This window comes from Nicotiana tomentosiformis, chromosome 6, assembly GCF_000390325.3.
Source record: "Nicotiana tomentosiformis chromosome 6, ASM39032v3, whole genome shotgun sequence".
In the NCBI taxonomy this organism is placed as follows: domain Eukaryota; kingdom Viridiplantae; phylum Streptophyta; class Magnoliopsida; order Solanales; family Solanaceae; genus Nicotiana; species Nicotiana tomentosiformis.
Genome location: NC_090817.1, coordinates 35,584,584 through 35,603,597, shown reverse-complemented (window position 1 = coordinate 35,603,597; position 19,014 = coordinate 35,584,584). Strand labels below are relative to the sequence as shown.

Genomic DNA, 19,014 nt, shown 5'->3' with positions numbered 1-19,014 from the left:
GATTGGAGGATTTATAAGTGATTTTTTTCCAACAGTCAGTTGAGAAAATCTTGAATTGCATTCTGGGTCGGGTTATATCGATTCGGATCCAGATACCCTAAGCCAATGGAACCATCAGTTCACCAGTGCTAAAAATCAGCTCAACTGTACTTCCAATTCACAACCCGAACTAATTAATTGACTCATTACAATTTACTCCCCCCACACTCAATTTTGTTTGTCTAATTTTATTTTGCACCCTTTTTAAGAAAGAATTAGTTAAATATATGTTTTACTAAATTATCCTTATTAGTAGTATTTTGAAAATTTTAAATTAGACTAATAGTACTCCAATTAGTTTGGAAATAGTTACTTAATGTTCTTTCTTGATTTGCTAATGTTGAAAAGTAAAAAATAATTTGTCTTTTAGTATATTGGACAAGTAAAAATACAGGGAATACATTTTTTTTGTAGTTCATATCAACTTATTGCAACACGACTCATATATTTGGTTTTTTTTTTTTTTTGCGAAATTCAAATAGACAATTTTTAAAATAAATAATGATTAAACAAAAATAGATGAAAAGAAAAGAACAAAAAATCCATTATAATATTGATCATTGTGTTAGTAAAGAGTACTTTGCTTTGAAATAAAAGAAAAACTATTATTCCCTCTGTCCCAATTTATGTGAAGAGTTCAGAGTACAAGGTCAAACCATATAATTTTCAATTTGATTAATTAAGTGAGGCTATGGTGCGTTTTAAACGAGTTGAGAGAGATATTAAGATTCCCGCATAACTAAAGGTCCTAATGGGCAAAAAGGACCTATTTCACGGGGGATTTTATGTATTTTCCCTTTAGTTAATGTAGGACATACTTAGTATTTTGAACCAACTAGAGGCATAAGACGAGCTAAAGTGATTTCTATGTCTGCTTACATTTTTTATCCATTTGCATGAAAATACTGTCTAGAAATATTTTTCACCAAGTGGATCAAGTAAACAACGTCCTATTAAAATCTCTCCCTAAGGTTCTTATAGCACATCTCTTCTTAGCAGATGACCTATGATACAATTCGAGATAAATAAAATAACGAAATATGAAAATAATAAAAATTAAAGCAAAACTAATGATAGGTTTAATTAAAATAATCAAAAATAGTCTGAATAATAAAATACAGAAGAAAAATCTAGAACCCTAAGTGAATGTCTCAAGCAACAATCGAAAAACTATTCGTCGCCTCCCAAGAATGGCAAATTAGAAACCCTAGATATAAAGAAAGGAGAAGAAGATTACCCTCAAGAAACCAATTCTTGAAAACATGTAATCCAAAGTCGAACTCAAACCAAGAGGTTCCAAATCTCTCTAAGAGTTTTCTTATGTCAAAATATGTTAAGTGGCTAATGAAATAACCCTAGGCTATTATAAATACCCAATGGGTAAAATAGAAAAAGTTTCAAAGTTAATTTTCCAAAAAAACTCGCTATGCCAATCGTAACCCAAACCGTAACACACAGCTGAACCGTGTTGAATTCCAAAAGCTTATTTTCTTCAGCTCTTCAGGCCCCTCTTGAACCGTAGTCAACGATTGGTGAAACTATGTCACACGATTTGACTTGGGGTCTTAATTCTTCAATTCTCAAAACTCAAAATTTGGTATTCTTTGCATGAATCCTCTAAGTGACTCTCCAAATATCTTCTAGTCAATTGTTAAAGATCATGCAACTCCTCAGCGTGCATCCCTGGGGCGTTCTTGGACTTGGAGCGAGTCAACAGTCCACTAGATACTTCGGGGTCATCTTCAATATTCTCCGCTCTACCCGGGCTATCTAGGGTCGTATCAATCCCTCCCTCTTGAAAAGGATTCGTCGATAAATCCAACATATCTGCACCAAAAGGAGATAAATCAGAAATATTAAATGTTGCACACACCTTAAACTCGCCTGGGAGATCCAACGTGTACGCATTGTCGCCAATCTTCTCAAGAACTTGGTATGGACCATCTCTACGAGGATGCAACTTCGACTTGCGTTTATCAGGAAATCGTTCCTTCCTCAAGTGAATCCAAACCCAATCACCAGGTTTGAAAATAACCTGTTTTCTTCCTTTATTAGTTCAATTGGCAACCTTTTCATATGTCTTCTCCAATTGCAACAGCACTTGCTCACGAACCCTCTTCAATGCTTCAAACTTAAATAGATCTATTATAAGCAAACTCAATCAATGGTAAATTGTCATCCCAAGAAATGTACTTGTACCCCTAAGTGTAGCTCGCAACATATTACCCAAAATCCTATTGACTGCCTCAGTCTGACCATCAGTTTGGGGATGACAAGTAGTACAATACAATAGCTTAGTTCCCAACTTAGACCACAAGGTTCTCCAAAATTGGCTAACAAACTTAGTATCCCTATCACTAACAATGGACCTAGGCACCCCATGTAACCTCAAAACCTATCTCTCAAATAATGTAGCTACGTAAGACGCATCATCTTTCTTGTGACAAGGAATAAAATGTGCCATCTTAGAAATATGGTCAACCACAACAAATATGCAATCATGTCCCTTCCTAGTCCTTGGTAAGCCCAAAATAAAATCCATAGAAATATCTAACCAAGGACCCTCAGGAACAGGCAATGGAGTATATAAATCATGTGGCTTAACCTTAGACTTAGCCTGAAGACACACGATACATCTACCACAAATTCTACCTATATCTCTCCTCATGCAGGGCCAATAAAATTTTTCTTTTAGGCTCTCTAGTGTTTTAGAAACTCCAAAATTCCCCATCAATCCACCACTATGTGCCTCTCTTACAAACAATTCCCTCAAAGAACATCCAGGGACACGAAATTTTCTATTCCTAAACAAATAACCATCATCCCTAATGAATCCCTCAAACACACCCAACTCACACTCCTTGTACTTACTACTAAAATTTGGGTCACTATTATAAAAATCTTTAATATGCTCGCATCCCACAAATTAGCAGTTAATACATTTATCAGAACATATCGTCTAGAAAGTGCATCGGCCGCAACATTACTTTGCCTTGATTATAATGGATAACATATAGAAAGGTCTCTATAAACTCTACCCACTTAGCATGTCTTATGTTTAACTTAGACCGACTCTTTAGAAATCTGAGACTCTTATGGTCAGTCCTAATCACAAATTCCTTAGGCCACAATTAATGATGGCAACTGGCGTAAGCTCTCACAAGGGCATACAACTCTTTATCATAAGTAGAGTAATTTAAGGTTGCTCCACTCAATTTCTCACTAAATGAAGCTACAGGTTTTTGGTCTTGCATAAGAACTGCACCTATACCTACCCTAGAAGCATCACACTCAACCTCAAAAGTCTTACTAAAATGAGGTAGTTGTAATAAAGGGGTTGAACTAAGCATCTTCTTCAATATTTCAAAAGCCTCATCTTGATCCTTATCCCATTTAAATCCCTTATCCTTCCTAATTACTGCAACCAAAGGAGCAGCTACGGTACTAATACCCTTAACAAATCTCCTATAGAAACTAGAGAGACCATGAAAACTCTTACCTCTGACATACTCTTCGGAATATGCCACTCTCTAATGGCTTTCACTTTCGCTTCATCAACCTCTATGCCCTTTTCACTCACAACAAAACCCAAGAAAATAACCCTATCCACACAAAAATCACATTTCTTAGGATTTGAAGAGTTTCTCTTTCCTAAGTACATCAAGCACACTTTTAACATGCAAACGGTGATCATCCAAAAAATAACTATAAATAAGTATATCATCAAAATAGACAACGATAAATTTACCTCTAAATGGCTTTAAAACATGATCCATCAAGCGCATAAATGTATTAGATGCATTAGTTAACCCCTAAAGGCTTAACTAACCATTCATACAAACTATTTTTGGTTTTAAAGATTGTTTTCCATTCATTACCAAGATTCATACTAATCTGATGATATCCACTTCGCAAATCAAGTTTTGAAAACACATTTGCACCATGCAACTCATCCAATATATCATTCAATCTAGGAATGGGATATCGATACTTTACTGTGATTTTGTTGATAGCTCTACAGTCAACACACATACGCTAAGAGCCATCCTTCTTTGGTACCGAAAATGACTGGTACAACACAAGGACTCATGCTATCCCTCACAAACCCCTTATTTAAAAACTCCTCTACTTGCCTTTAAAGCTCCTTAGCCTCCCCTGGGTTGCTCTTATAAGCCGGTTTATTCAGAATCTGAGATCCTGGTACAAAGTCAATCCCTCTAAGTGGTGGCAATCCTTCAAGTAGCTCCTCAGGAAAGACATCATTGTATTCCTGCAATAAAGAGATAAAATCACTAGACAAAGAGTTAGAGAGTTTGTTAGTGTTCAATAAACTCCTTTATACACATATAGTAAAATTGGTATTTCTTCACTGAGGTTCTTTTCACACTCCTTGGTTTTTACAAAAAGGTTCAACTCTCTTCCGTTCGCCTCTTTCCTCTCACCATTACTCGATTTCTTTTCATTCTTCCTCTTTCGGCTACCCTCTAATTTTTTCGCTTCCTCACTTTCCTCAACCTTAACAAGTGAAAATTTACCTTTACACTCATTCTCTCTCTTTTCTACTCTCACCTTCTCTCCACCCAATTATTTAACACTTTTATGATCTTCATACACTTGAAGTAGAGTCAAGGGCTTAAGAGATACTTTTTACCCTTCAGTTCAAGAGTATAGATATTACTCCTCCATTCATGTAGCGCATTCCTATCATATTGACATGGTCTCCCAAGCAATAGATGGCAAGCCTGCATAGGTATAACATCACATAAAATTTTATCCATATACATCCTAATTTTGAAGAATAGAAGAACCTGCTTATTCAAATTCAACTCCCCACTATCATTCAACCATTGAAGCTTGTAAGGACGAGGATGTTTCAAGGTCCTAATACCCAACTGCTCAACAAGAGACACACTAGCCACATTAGTTCAACTTCCACTATCCATAAGCACGAAATAAATTCTTCCACCAATGTTACATCTAGCATGTAATAATTTTTTTCTTTGATCAGAATAAACCTCTTTCACTTGAACCCTTATTAATCTCCTAGCAACTAACTGTGTGTTCATGGGCTCTTCCTTCTTACAACTAGTAATACCATATGTAGATCCCTCTCCATCATATTCTTCCACACCATCATCAGATTTATATTCTCTATTCTTCTTAATCAAAATAGCTCGTCGGTTAAGATATTTATATTGCATATGTCCTCTCCCCTGACATCTATGACAAATAATAGAACTTGAATTTTGTAAGTTTTAGATTGAATAGAGTTTCCTCCCTCTTTATCCTCTACATTATTTTTACTTTTTTCAACTGATTGAGATGGCTTGACTTCAATTTTTACCTCTTTACTCTTACTCGAAGAAGATCTCCAAGTAGTTCTTTGTCTATTCCAACTAGAAGAGGACGGCTTGTTTTGATCTCTAAGTATCCTCTCTACCTTAGTAGCCAAGTGCAACATCTCTACTACAGAATGTCAATCCCTGAAAGTTCAATCTGATTAGTAATGTACTTGTTCAACGCAGTGTGAAATCGAGTCATAATGGTTTCCTCGACTTCATCTAAATTGGCCTTCATCCTAAGCACCTTCATGGTGTTGTAATACTCTTCAACACTTTTGTGACCTTGCACCAAGCTGTGAAACTTCTTGATAATCTCTCTATGATAATTTAAATGTACAAATCTACCCCTCATTGCTCTCTTCAAATCTTCCTAAGTCTCAATTGGTCTGTCACCAAGCCTCCTACGATCAAGCTCAGTTTTTTCAAGCCAAGCAAAGGCATATTCCTTGAATTCAGTCACCGTCATTTGAACTTTCTTCTCCTCATAGTAGTTATGAACTCTGTAAATCCTTTTCCATCTTTGCTTCCCACTCCAATTATGCATCCGCGTCAGTTATTCCCTCAAAGTAAGGAATCTTCATCTTAATGCTACCCAAGTTTCTATCAACTCCTTCATCTCGGTTGTGTTGATTCCATTGTCGCATCTCAAATACTCTGTGATGCCTAGCTCCTCTCTTACCCCCTCTCAAGCCTTGATGACCATAATCAATATAGTCAGCAAAATCTCCATCTTCAAATTCTTCATATAGGTCATATTGTAGAGGTACCTTAACTTGTGGTGGATCCCTCCTTACATTTTGAGGTGGACCTTGATGTATTGCGGGTATCTGAGTTACTGGTATTGTTTGATTAGCCCTCTACAAGTTTTCTACCTGCAAAGTCAGATGTTGTATCTATTGCATCATAGCTTGCAACATTTCATTAGTTCCTTTAGCTTGAGCCGGTGCCTTAGTGACACTGGTACTATCATCAACGACAAATATTCTCTCACAATTATGAATTCTCATGTTTCACTCGTATATAATCTCTGCCTCACTTCTTGTAAATCCTCAAAGTTCGAGCTTAATTCATAAATCACCTATCCAAGAATGAGTTTTTCTTGAAAATAATTTAAGAGTGGAGTTTATGTAATCAAGAACGGACTTTTAAAAACTAAGAAGGGGAGCAAAGAAATTTCTAAGAAAATAACGAGAAAAGCATGAACGAATTGGTACGAAAGAAATAGTTAGGTTAAAATATTAAGAACGATTTAATGCGAACTAGCACTAGTTCGTCCTTAACAAGAATCCCCAATAAATATTTCTTACCCAAAGCAATATTTTTCCAACAATCAACAAGAACACTTAAATAATATTTTTTCTGATATTTGTTTGAAACTCAAGAACAAATTTGTTTTTGATTTATTTGTAAGTAACTCGACTAGGGTTTAGTCGAAAACAAGAATTATACTTTTTTTTTGCTTTTTTTTACTAGTTCGAATCTTGATTTTAAGGCTGGGGGAACATCGGTTTGTTAGAACAATACCCGAGCCTTCGCTCTAATACCAACTGATACGATCAGAGATAAACAAAACATCCGAATATTAAAATAACAAAATTTAAAGCAAAATTAAAGATAGGTTTGATTAAGATAAACAGTAGTCTGAATAATAAAATATAGAAGGAAAATCTAGAACCCTAAGTGAACGTCTCAAGAAACAATCAAAAAACTATCTGGTCGCCTCCCAAAAATGACAAATTAGAAACTCTACATATAAAGAAAGGAAAAGAAGATTACCCTGAAAAACCCAATTCTTGAAAATAGGTAAACCAAAGTGAAACTCGAACCAAGAGGTTCCATATATCTCTCAAGAATTTTTTTATGTCAAAATATGCTACGTGGCTAATGAAATAATCCTATGCTATTATAAATATCTAAGGGGTAAAATAGAAAAAATTTCAAAGTTAGTTTTACAAAAAATAATAATTCGTTAGGCCATACTGTAACCTCAACCGTAACCCCAACCGTAACATACAGTTGAACCGTGTCGAATTTCATAAGCTTATTTTATTCATCTCTTCAGGACCCTCTTAAATCGTAGTCAACGATTTATGAAACCGTGTCACACAGTTTGACTTGGGGTCTTGATTCTTCAATTTTCAAGACACCAAACATGGTATTCTTTGCATGAAATCTCAAAGTGTCTCCATACATCTTCTAGTCAATTATTGAAGATCATGTAGCTTCTCAGCGTGCATCCCTCAGGCGTTCTTGAACTTGGAGCGAGTCAATGGTCTACTAGATAATTTGGGGTCAAATATTCTCTGCTCCGCCCAGGCAATCTAGAATCGTATCAACCTCACTCTTATCGGCAAAGCAACTAAGGAAAATATACCTATTCTCAACACTTTATACTACTTCTGTGAATTGTCAGGCCAGAAATTAATGAAGCTAAATCCAAAGTTATTTTCTATATGAACTACCCAATTGATAAGAGACTCCTTGACTGCTCAATTAGGCTTTTGACACATTCTATTTTTGCTAGATACCTTGGCTTTCTCATTTTACATGATAAATAATCCTAAAGCTAGAAAATTCCAGTTCATTATTGACTATATGAAGAAAACAAATACCAACTGGAAGATTAAGGATCCCGCTCACCACCTGTATAGACTCTCTCCAATTCCATCAATGCAGGTCCAATTTAATGACATTTGTGTCATTTTTAAATCCAAAGGCCAAAATTTATTTGGACTAAGCAATCCCTAAACTATGGTTAAAACTAAACATTCTTAATGTTATACCCTATTTTGCACGAGTCAAAATAAGATTCAACTAGTGATTTCTCTGTTGATGATAAAAGAGAGTCGCCACCTAATATTTAAAGGTATATTATGGTACCTATTTAGTGGTTAGGAATTATCCTATTAGTCTGCTAACCAGTGAGATTTGGGTAAGGGTTATTGTTCTTCTAAGGGGAAGAAGTTAGGCACCCTCTAGAATCTAACTAAGGTAGCTCCATTGGACTTAGACTAGGTTCGGGGAATTTAGATGTCTATATCGTACTTAGTTAGTGCTTAAAATGTGCAGCTTACCTTATGTTACGTTGTAAAACTTATCAATTTTAAAAGAAAAATAGTGTATATACTTTGAAAAGGTGTAAGTTTTATTTAACAGAGATGCCTTTGAAAATGTCTATACAATTGAAAGAGTGTATATAACACTTACTTGAATAACAAAATGGGGTTAGGGTTAAAATATTTGACTTTTGAAACAAAATGGCTCTTTGTATAAAGTAATAACTATTTGAGAAAATGGGGTTTAGATATACCTTTAAAATTTTGATTTCAAATCTCATATTCCAATTCAAACCATTTGAAGGACCTTAATTGCATGAGTGTTTGTTTGAATAGCCCGCTTTTGAAAATCATTTTCTGGTTTACGATTTTTTCTTGTTTTAGAAAGAGAAGGTTGTTGACTCTTTTTCAATTCTGTCTTAGCTTAAAAACTTCATGAAAATTGTTAGTAAAAATAATAACGAAAGTTGAATAACTGAAGTGATTAACAATTAGAATTAATTACTACTAAGTTTCAGTATTACTCTTTTTTTTACCTACGTTCTTTTGAGGCTTGCCTAGGTAGTTAATATAACTGAAAGAAAATAAAAGTAAAACACTCAATCAATATCACAGTGTTGATACATATATGAACAATAGTAGAATTATAAAGCAATAGGGAAAAAGAAATGGACTCATGGTTTGGGCCTGAGAGGAATTAGGCCCAGCAGACAATGAGTAAACAACAACAGCTTTAGGTGACTCCAAGTTCAGGCTAGAAATTTGGACCTGAGTTTTTTGAGAACTCAGCAGGCCCAACTCAGACACATGCCTAAAAAAGGAAATAATGTTATTAGATATGTGGCCCAATTCAATATTTAAACACAAGTAATATCAACATCGACCCAAGATAAAACTATAATAATCATTAATAGTGAGGAATACAAATTAAGGTGAAGTCACACAGAGTAATGCAATTTACCGTGAAACCTTTATTTTCATTTAACACTAAACCTAAAAAGATTAGAAAATATCAATAATTAAAGGCTTGGGGTAAAATTCCATTTACGGCCGAGATATCCTTTGATCCTGACACTTCAAAGTTCACAAGGATCTGAAGGACTCCGAGCAGTGCTTGTGTCAGGGAGAGTATCTCAATCAAAAACTAAATTCTACTACCAAATACCCCTAACTACTCACATTTACTCTTCCCTAATGGTTTGGATGCTAATGAGGTACTCAATGTAAATTTCAATAGAACAGTAGTGACTACACACAAGGAAATGTATATTTATTGCAAATAACTGTTCAGAATACTGCAGATAATACCATAAGAGATCATAGTTCACATGCAAGCATATAATACACTGTCATGTACTTTATCAGGCTTGAGAATACTCAATAAAATCAGTTACAGTTGTAGACAAGCAATGAGAACACCAACATGCCAATGTAAGAACTCAGAACAAGTAAGTGATGTAGTTCAAAGGAGCATAAGAGATATCATGTGTATTAACCTCACCAATCCTACTGGCAGGTTCATACTTATGAGGATTCTTAACTGTAATCATATATTTAGTCATGTATACACTTAATGAAAGTCTACACATAGATTAGCACTCTACTTCTTACTAAGTGTAAGAGTTAACAGTCTACTTTAGAGTTCTTTAAAGACAGGGATAAGCAAATACATTTGTCTACACTTAACAAGTGATATGACCTTTAAAGAAATCTTTCATTCTATCTAGGATGATTAGAAGTTGAATACACAGTCCTATACTCAACAAGGCATACAAGCATCAATTAGTTTCTCCTAGGTTTATAATGGCTACAGTTATCTTATATTGACTTAACAAAGCTATGTGATGTCAGGGACACATGTATGAGCAAGTAAGACAAACATAGCTTGTTCAAGAATGAGCTGACTGCAGAAGTCCCAGAGATAATATTAAAACACACACATATGACAGTCTTATAGGATCACAACATGTGATCAAGTTAGCAGCATCACCATGTATAAATTTTAGGAAAAGTCAATGAGAGTATCACATTAAGGATCAAGTTGTGTATAAGGACTTAGTCATGATGAAGCTTAGTTTAATACTTTAGCACAATAGATGAACTCAAACACCATAGAGGTATCTTAAATAGGTTCCATAACTTAAGCCAAATGTGGAGTAACCATCAGAATACACAGAAGGGTAAGTACAAGGATACAATAAGTTTTAGAACATGCTTATACAATGAAATCCCAAACTTGACTGCATAGTCATGAGTTTTAATAGAAGACTAATGAACTTTCAAGTGTCAATAGAGTCACAAACATACATTTGGAAGAAGAAATTGATCTAGATGTCGTGAGCTGATGTACCTAGACTAAGGTGACAATCCTATCTTTATCATTAAAGGATGTATATCCATTTAGACTAGTTTATTAAGTGAATCATACCAATAACACTAAGGCAAACTAATATGGCACACATGAGAACCACCGTAGAACATCAGAAGGTCTGATAATTAAGATAATTATTTGAGATCATTTGAAAGCTTCTTTGTTAATCTCAGAACAATGCACAACTACTCAAGACATATTCATTAAGATTGCAAGTAGGTAATTATTCAGTACATGATTCTGATATCAGAATATTAAGAAGCTTATAACTCTAGAGTTTAGTAATTAGTTATGAATTAATGACAAACATACATAGATAATCAACTATTGACATACAAGACACAGAGTTAATTAATAAGGAAATAACAGAACAAACATGATTTCAATTAAATGATTAAGAGAGAAGAAAGGTCGAGGCTCACTGACCTTCTTTTGGATGGCAAACCAAATGAGAGTCCTTCTTCGCCGTTAAGAATCAGGAACTCAAACTCCGACCAGTGTAAATCTCAGAATCGAAAAGAAATCAAAGGCTAGTTAGAAACACTAGCTTGATTTTTCTACTCAAAACTTAAAATTGATGTTTCTCTGTTTGTTAGGTGATTTTTCGTATGTGTCTTGTGTTGTTAGGTGAGAGCATTGAAAGCTTCCTTTTATAGTGGCATTCAATGCCTTAGGGTTCAACAGAAATTAAACGGATAGTGGAGAGTGATGCCGGGGGGTGGGGGTGGTGGTGATGTGAGCACCCAGAATAACCGATCTCATTATTTCATGTAACAATGCTGGACAAACACAATAACAACGAATACAACATACACAATTCATTGCGGCGCGCAACCCGATCCCACCGTACACACACAATTCTCTCTACCATAGCATCATTTATCAATATCAAGAATTACATATAAAATCCATCGCGGTGCACAATCCGATCCCACCATATCATCATAATCAATGTCATAATCCTCCCTTATTTCACCATGTCATAATTTACCAATATCAAGTATTACGTACACAACCGTTGCGGTGCACAATCCGATCCCACCATATCATTATAATCAATATTAAAATCCTCCCTTATTCCACTATATCACAACCATTGCGGTGTGCAACCCGGTCCATAAATATTGTCAATAAAAGTAATCAATTCAATAGCCCAATTTATAAGAATCTCTACAATTAAGGAATATGACAACAAAGCAATAAAGGAACCACGTACTAATCAAAGGAATGCTACAAATAATAGAAAAGCAACAAGACAAGACAAGTACGTAACAATTAAGGTGTGCAAGTAAGATAATTAAGGCAAGTAGCAATTAATCATGGAGTCATGGAAGGAAGGAACAATTCAGTACAAGAATAATTAATGACAAGTAACAAATTACGGCATAGAAAGCATTTAAAGCATGTAACAACTAAGGCATGGAGTGAGATAATTCATGTAATATGAGAAAGGCATGGAAACAATTATTTTGACGGTATATATACACTCGTCACCTCGCATATATGCCGTTTCACATGTAATTCACATAACATATAGTTCAAGGGTTCCTAATTCCCTCAAATCAAGGTTAGACCCAGCACTTCCTCATTCCGCAACTCAAGCAATCACTCAACCACGACCTTTCCTTTTGAACAAGCCTCCAAACCAACCAAATCTAATAAATTATTGACCAAATAATTCTAAATAAGCTTTAGAAACTACCCACAAATGAAAGGGGTTCAATTTAGATTATTTTTAAAAAGTCAACAAAAGTCAACCCTGGGCTTGCTTGGTCAAAATTGAGATTCGGACCAAAACCTGATTACTCATTCATCCCCGAGCCCGGTTATATAATTTGTCTCGAAATCCAACCCCAATTCGAGGTCTAAAGCTCAATTTTACAAAAATCTCCAATTCTACCTAAATTCCTAATTTCTACCATGAAAATCCTAAATTTGATGTTGAAATCTCATGAAATGTAATGGGTAATTTAAAAGAAATAGGTTAAAGTCACTTACCAACAAATTTAGGAAGAAACATCTCTTGGAAAATCGCCTTTAGGGTATTTAGGGTTGAGAAAATGTGAGAAATGAGCTAAGTCCCATTTCCCCCCTCTTTTACCCAGGTGCGGATATCACAATTGCAATGTCTTTTTCGCAATTACGAACATCGCAAATGCGAGAAAGGAGTCGCAAATGCGAACCCTGTCTCAGAAGAGAAATCGTTGCAAATGCGACATTTTGGTCTCAAATGCAAACCCAAAGCCCTCGCAAATGCGACCAAACACTTTGCAAAAGCGAAGTGGTACCGAGTAGCTAGTTATCACAATTGCGACCACATCCTTCGCAATTGCGAAGATCCAGTGTCCGCAAATGCGAAGAAATTCTCGCAAATGCAAGGTTCACCAAGCCCAGTCCATGATCGCAAATGCGAATCGTTGTTCGCAAAAGTGAGTCTTGCAATTGCGAGCCAGACCTTGCAATTGCGAGATTTGCAACAGAGCACCAACACTGGTATTACACTAGCAGACTTCTCCTATGCAAAATGCATCCAAAACTCACCCAAGCCCCTCAGGCTCCAAACCACACATGCACACAAGTGTAATATCATCTTACGAACTTGATCGTGTAATCAAATCACCAAAATAACATCTAAATCTATGAATCAATCATCAAAACGAATGAACTTTCAAAGTGAAACTCAAGAACACTAGAATCACGTTTAAGTTTCCGAATCATGTCAAATGAATTCCGAATTGAACCAAATTATACAGACAAATTTCAAATAGCAATACGGAACTATTTTCAGTTTTAACATCAAAATTTGAACCCGTTAGGTAAGAAGTCAACTTTCGGTCAAACCTTGTAATTCTTAAACTTTCAAAAATACTTGTTTTTGGCAAAATGAGTCAAAACAAGTTAGGGACTTCCGAATTCAATTTCGGGCATACTCTCAAGTCCCAAAATCATGATACGGACCCATCAGGACCGTCAAAATACTGATCCGAGTCCGTTTACATAAAATATTGACCGTAGTCAACTCAAATAAATTTTAAAGATAAAATTCACACATTCTTTAATTTTTCACACAAAGATTTTCCGGAATAAGGCACGGACTGCCCACGCAAATTGAGGAATGCTAAACGGAGCTATTCGATATCTCGAAACACAAAAATAGAGGCTAAATCTCAAGATGACCTATCGGGTCATCACATTCTCCACCTCTAAAACAAACGTTCATCCTTGAACGGATATAGAAAAGTACCTGAACTGGTGAAAAAGTGTGGGTATCTACTCCACATATTGGACTCAGACTCCCACGTGGATGCCTCGATCGACTGACCTGTCCACTGCACTCGAACTGAAGGATAACTCTTAGACCTCAACTTCCAGACTTGCCGGGCTAGAATGGCCACCAACTCCTCCTCATAAGTCAAATCCTTGTCCAAATGGACTGAGTTGAAATCTAACACATGGGATAAATCACCGTTATACCTCTGGAGCATAAAGACATGGAATACCTGATGGACTGCTGATAAAGTAAGTGGCAAAGCAAACCTGTAGGCCACCTCACCCACTCTCAAGAATCTCAAAGGGGCAAGCCTGTGGACTGCTTTGCTCTAACTAAAAGGGGGTCGCAATCAACAGTCACTTTTTCTTGTCAAAATGGAATAAAAATGCTTTGGCCTATAGAATTTTCAAATTATGTTGGCATTCATTCGTATCACCTACAACGGTCTTGCAGTTAAATTAGCAATAGAAAGGTACTATGAACAAGAATCTACTCTTGTAAATTGAATAAAGGTAAGCCTTATATATATAACATCTTGAAAGCTAAATAAAAATTCAATCCCAGCCCAACTGCCCAAGTAGAATAGAAAACATAAAAATCAAGCAAATCCACTCACACAACTCAGAGAGTTCTGCTTATGAAACCAATTATGGATAACCAGAAAAGCAACGGAATAGATATTAGTAGCAGATAATCCACCATTTTCATGGCTTACTAGCCAAAACCCTTGAAATAAAAAGATTAAATCCGAGCAAAGTTAAATCAGCTTTTTAGATACAGAGCAGCTAAAAACTAAAATATCAGACTGCTCACAAGATTGGGTATCACTTCAAAAAAGGAACATATCTTTGACTGAAATAACATTCACTTGATAGAATTAACTAAGAGGGGCTGAAGTTATCAAACCACCCTTAGAGACACTTCTTGTGGATAATTGCGGGACTAGATTCATCATACTCGGCCTTCACTATCCACATCCGCACAGCAAGTAGAAGTTAGTGCTGATCCCTTGAGCTTAAAGAAGACATTCACAATTAGAACAATTTATTTGGGAACGAGACGTGGTTGATTAAACGATTGATCGATCAACTGAAGCAACAAAGAAACTAACTTGTTGGAAAGTACTGAGGGGAGCGAGAATTGATCCTCCTATCCAAGCGCTGTACTTCCTCTCAGGCGGTGCAATCACCTTGAACTTCGTGCGGCTTGGAGAGAGAGCAGAGATTTCCTTGCTCATACGTTCCGCTATGCCAGGAAACATAGTAGATCCACCAGTAAGCACAATGTTTGAAAATAAATATTTCCTAATATCAACATCACATCTCATGATTGAGTTGTAGGGTTTTTCATGAATTCCTGTCGCTTTCTCCAACCAATGATGGTTGGAAGAGGACTTCAGGGCAACGGAATCTCTCAGCACCAATATTAATGACTTTTCCATCAGGAAGCACATAGCCCTTCTCAACTAATTTTGAGCAATTTTTTGCCTTCTCAATCTCCTGCTTAAAATCCAGTGCAACATAAGCAATTGTCTCCTTCATATGACAAATAACACATGTTTCAACAGCACAGCTAAATACATAACTGCTCTTTTTGAGAATATGCACGAGATAATATGTAAGATCACGACCACCAAGAACAAACCGCAAGATATATAGCATGGGGAAGTGCATGTCCCTCATAGATGGGGACAGTGTGGGTCACACCATCGCCATAATCAAGAACAATACCTTGTTGAAAATAACAAAAAGAATTAGTGACTAACTAAAATAGTGGAGAACTAGAATATGCTGGTATTATTCTTACCAGTTGTACGACCATTAGCAAACAGAGAAAGAACGCCCGAAATTGCAATATACATGGCTGGAATATTGAGTGTCTCAAAAATGATTTGAGTCATTTTCTCTCGGGTTTCCTTAGGGTTACGTGGTGCCTCAGTTAGCAGAACGGGATGCTCCTACGGATCAACACGGAGTTCATTGCAAAATGTGTGATGCCAGATTTTCTCCATATCATCCCAGTTGCTTACTATGCCATGTTCAATGGGATATTTCAGAGTCAAAAGACCTCTTCTATGTTGAACTTCATAACCAACATAAGCATCTTTTTGTCCCATTCCAGGCATGATGCCAGTGTGACGAGGACGACCAATTATACTTTCGAAAATAGCCCTTGGAGAATCATCCCCAGCAAATCTGACCTAAAGAAACAAACAACAAAATAGTTATTATTCATTAGAATTTTACACTGGAGCTGAAATTTCAAGCAATTTTTTTCTAACTAACCTTGCTCAATCCAGTTCCATTGTCAGTAACAAGTGTTTGAATATCCTCATAAGCCATCTTATAAGGACTTCAGAAATTTATGTTGCAAGTATAATTTAGGCGAGATATCGCTGGTACATATACAGAGTCAAAGTGAAAATATTTCATAAAATCAGCTTAGTCTTTCTGATTCTCTCTTTTCTCTCCCTTCAAGCTCAAGGTAAGATAGATATCTAGTAAGATTCACCAGCTATTAGCACATGAACCTCTCTTTTCTCGCTATATGCAGAGAAAATAACAAGAAAACAAAAACAACATAACGAAAACAAGTAGGGGATTCCTGTAAAAGTCCTCAAAGGGAAGGAATAGCAAATGTCAATGGCGCAGTGGGAGGGGAGCTCACATTCATCAGAGGCGGATGCAATGTATTACTTCCGGGTTCATTTGAACCTAGTACTTTTAATGCGGAGCATAAATTTATATTTTAAAAATCTATTAAAATTGCAATAAATTGTAGGTATAAACCCATAACTTAAAAAAATATAATAGGTTCAATGCTAAAAACCTTAGAGGTTGAACTGATATGATTTAAATCCTGAATCCACCTCTATCATTCAGGTAAGTTGAAGATATCTCGCTCATGTTAAAGCACAGCACAAGGATTTTGTAAAATCCTAATCTCCTTCCTGCCTATAAAAAGAAAGAGCAAAATGCTGAAACTTAGCTACTAGTGTTTCCAAATAACATGTCCCCACTTTAGACCAAGATATGCTAGTGCACCTTTCACCATGATATAAAGTTAGCTGGTTAAATACTCTAAAACTGAAGAAAGTTCATAATTTGTAAAGAATGGTAGCATAAGATTCACTGAACTTAAGAAAATATGAACACAAGAAGCAGCAGACATGGCAAGTGCTATATATGGTAGTAATACTAAAGAATAATTTGCAGTCTTTGACAACATTCAAAAAAAGAGTTCAAAATAACTAGTTAGAGATCAAAAAAAAATTATTGGTTCTTAAACAACCTTAAAGAATAAGAAAACTCTACAAATGTCATTTGATACTGTTTCAAATTATTTATATCCTTCTTTCCCAATATTATGGTTATTGTTGGCTGGTAATGTGGGTTCCATCCCCATTTTATGTAATGTGGCATAAAAGACTAATTCAACTAGGTATGGAAAATTTCATCCCTCCTAGGACATAAGGAGCAGGGCGAAATTCACACTAAAATCAAAGAAAATGGTTTTATAGAACTAGAGAGATTTATCTTATAAATCCTTTAGCTCGACAACTTCCCCCTAAAATCTAATTATCTAATCAATAGTTCTCCTAGTGATCAATAATCCCATTAGTATTTGACTTCCTCTTTTATAATCACTTGCGAGTCAGTACACAAATTTCTAAACAAAATCTTAACGCGTGCTTAGTAAAGAAACTTATGCGAATAATCTGAACCAAATTATCGATTTGGTTACACTGCAAAGCATTCCATATATTGTCAGAAAGGTCTCATCTTTCTTCATTTCGTAAGCTTGTTAAACAGTGTCGTAAAACAATCAATGGTACGTTCTTACTTTTAAACAAATTTCATGTTCAAGATGGTATACAAATCTCTTCTGAATATGAAACATATGAATTCATCATACATACCAAGTGTCAAACTGAATCTAAGATAAAGACTAAGAAACCAAAAATTCAGTTAACCAGTTACGCCAACAAATCGATCTTTTAGCAACTAAATTTGATGGATAATCAAACAGAACTGAAGCTTACCTTTATGGGAACGAATCCATTGCTAGTTCAATATTGAACGTGTACGGAAAATCAATTGATGAGGACCTATTTATCTCGTCCCGCATACCCTTTTTGATTTGGTGTAACAAAGGAGGGAGAAAAGCTAGGTCACTCAACTTTTATTTTATAAACTTTGAATTATTTGAATTGATTTAATTAGATGTAAACCAATTCAATAATCATATTTCGTTAATTTTAATCAACTCAAGAATCATGTCATGTTATTGTTTGGTTACCGTACATAAACATAACTTTTAGTTTCACTTGAACAATGGTCTAGAGTGCGGACTGTCATTTTAAATCAATTATCAGATAATCTGTTAATTTACGTAATCAGAAACATATTTTATAAATTATAATCCTGCCAAACGTGCAACATTTTCTAATACTTCTTTTTAATAATCTTTAAGAAAAAAATATACATTCCATGTTATTCTTGTGACATCTCATTTCTACGCATGTAAATAACAAAATCGAATACTAGAACAAAACGATTTTGTTGGAACTGAAAATGGTTCTGAAACTCAAAACAGGTGCCAACACAGTCTGTAGGTCGGGCAGTTTGGAAATTGGAGCTTGCATTTTGTTGACTATTTGTAGAGTAATTTTGCAGTTAATAATCCATTGTCTTGCTTTTCTGTCAAAAAAAAAAGATCGCAACCAACAGTCACTTTCTCTTACCAAAATAGATTAAAAATGCTTTGGCCCTGTATAGAATTTTCAAATCGTATTGATATTTTATTCAAATTACATGTTGTTTAAATTCCAAATAGAAAGGTACTATGGACAAGAATCTAGTCTTGCAAATTGAATAAGAGCTAAATCAAAATTAAACCATCTCGATCTACCCTAAACCTGGGACAATATAATTC

The 19,014-nt window shown here is 35.4% G+C and overlaps 1 pseudogene; it reads right to left on the bottom strand.

Moving 5' to 3' along the window:
• Positions 1 to 14,487: 14,487 nt before the first annotated feature.
• On the bottom strand, positions 14,488 to 15,979 carry LOC104119593 (actin-100-like; annotated as a pseudogene).
• Between the last annotated feature and the right edge of the window lie 3,035 nt (positions 15,980 to 19,014).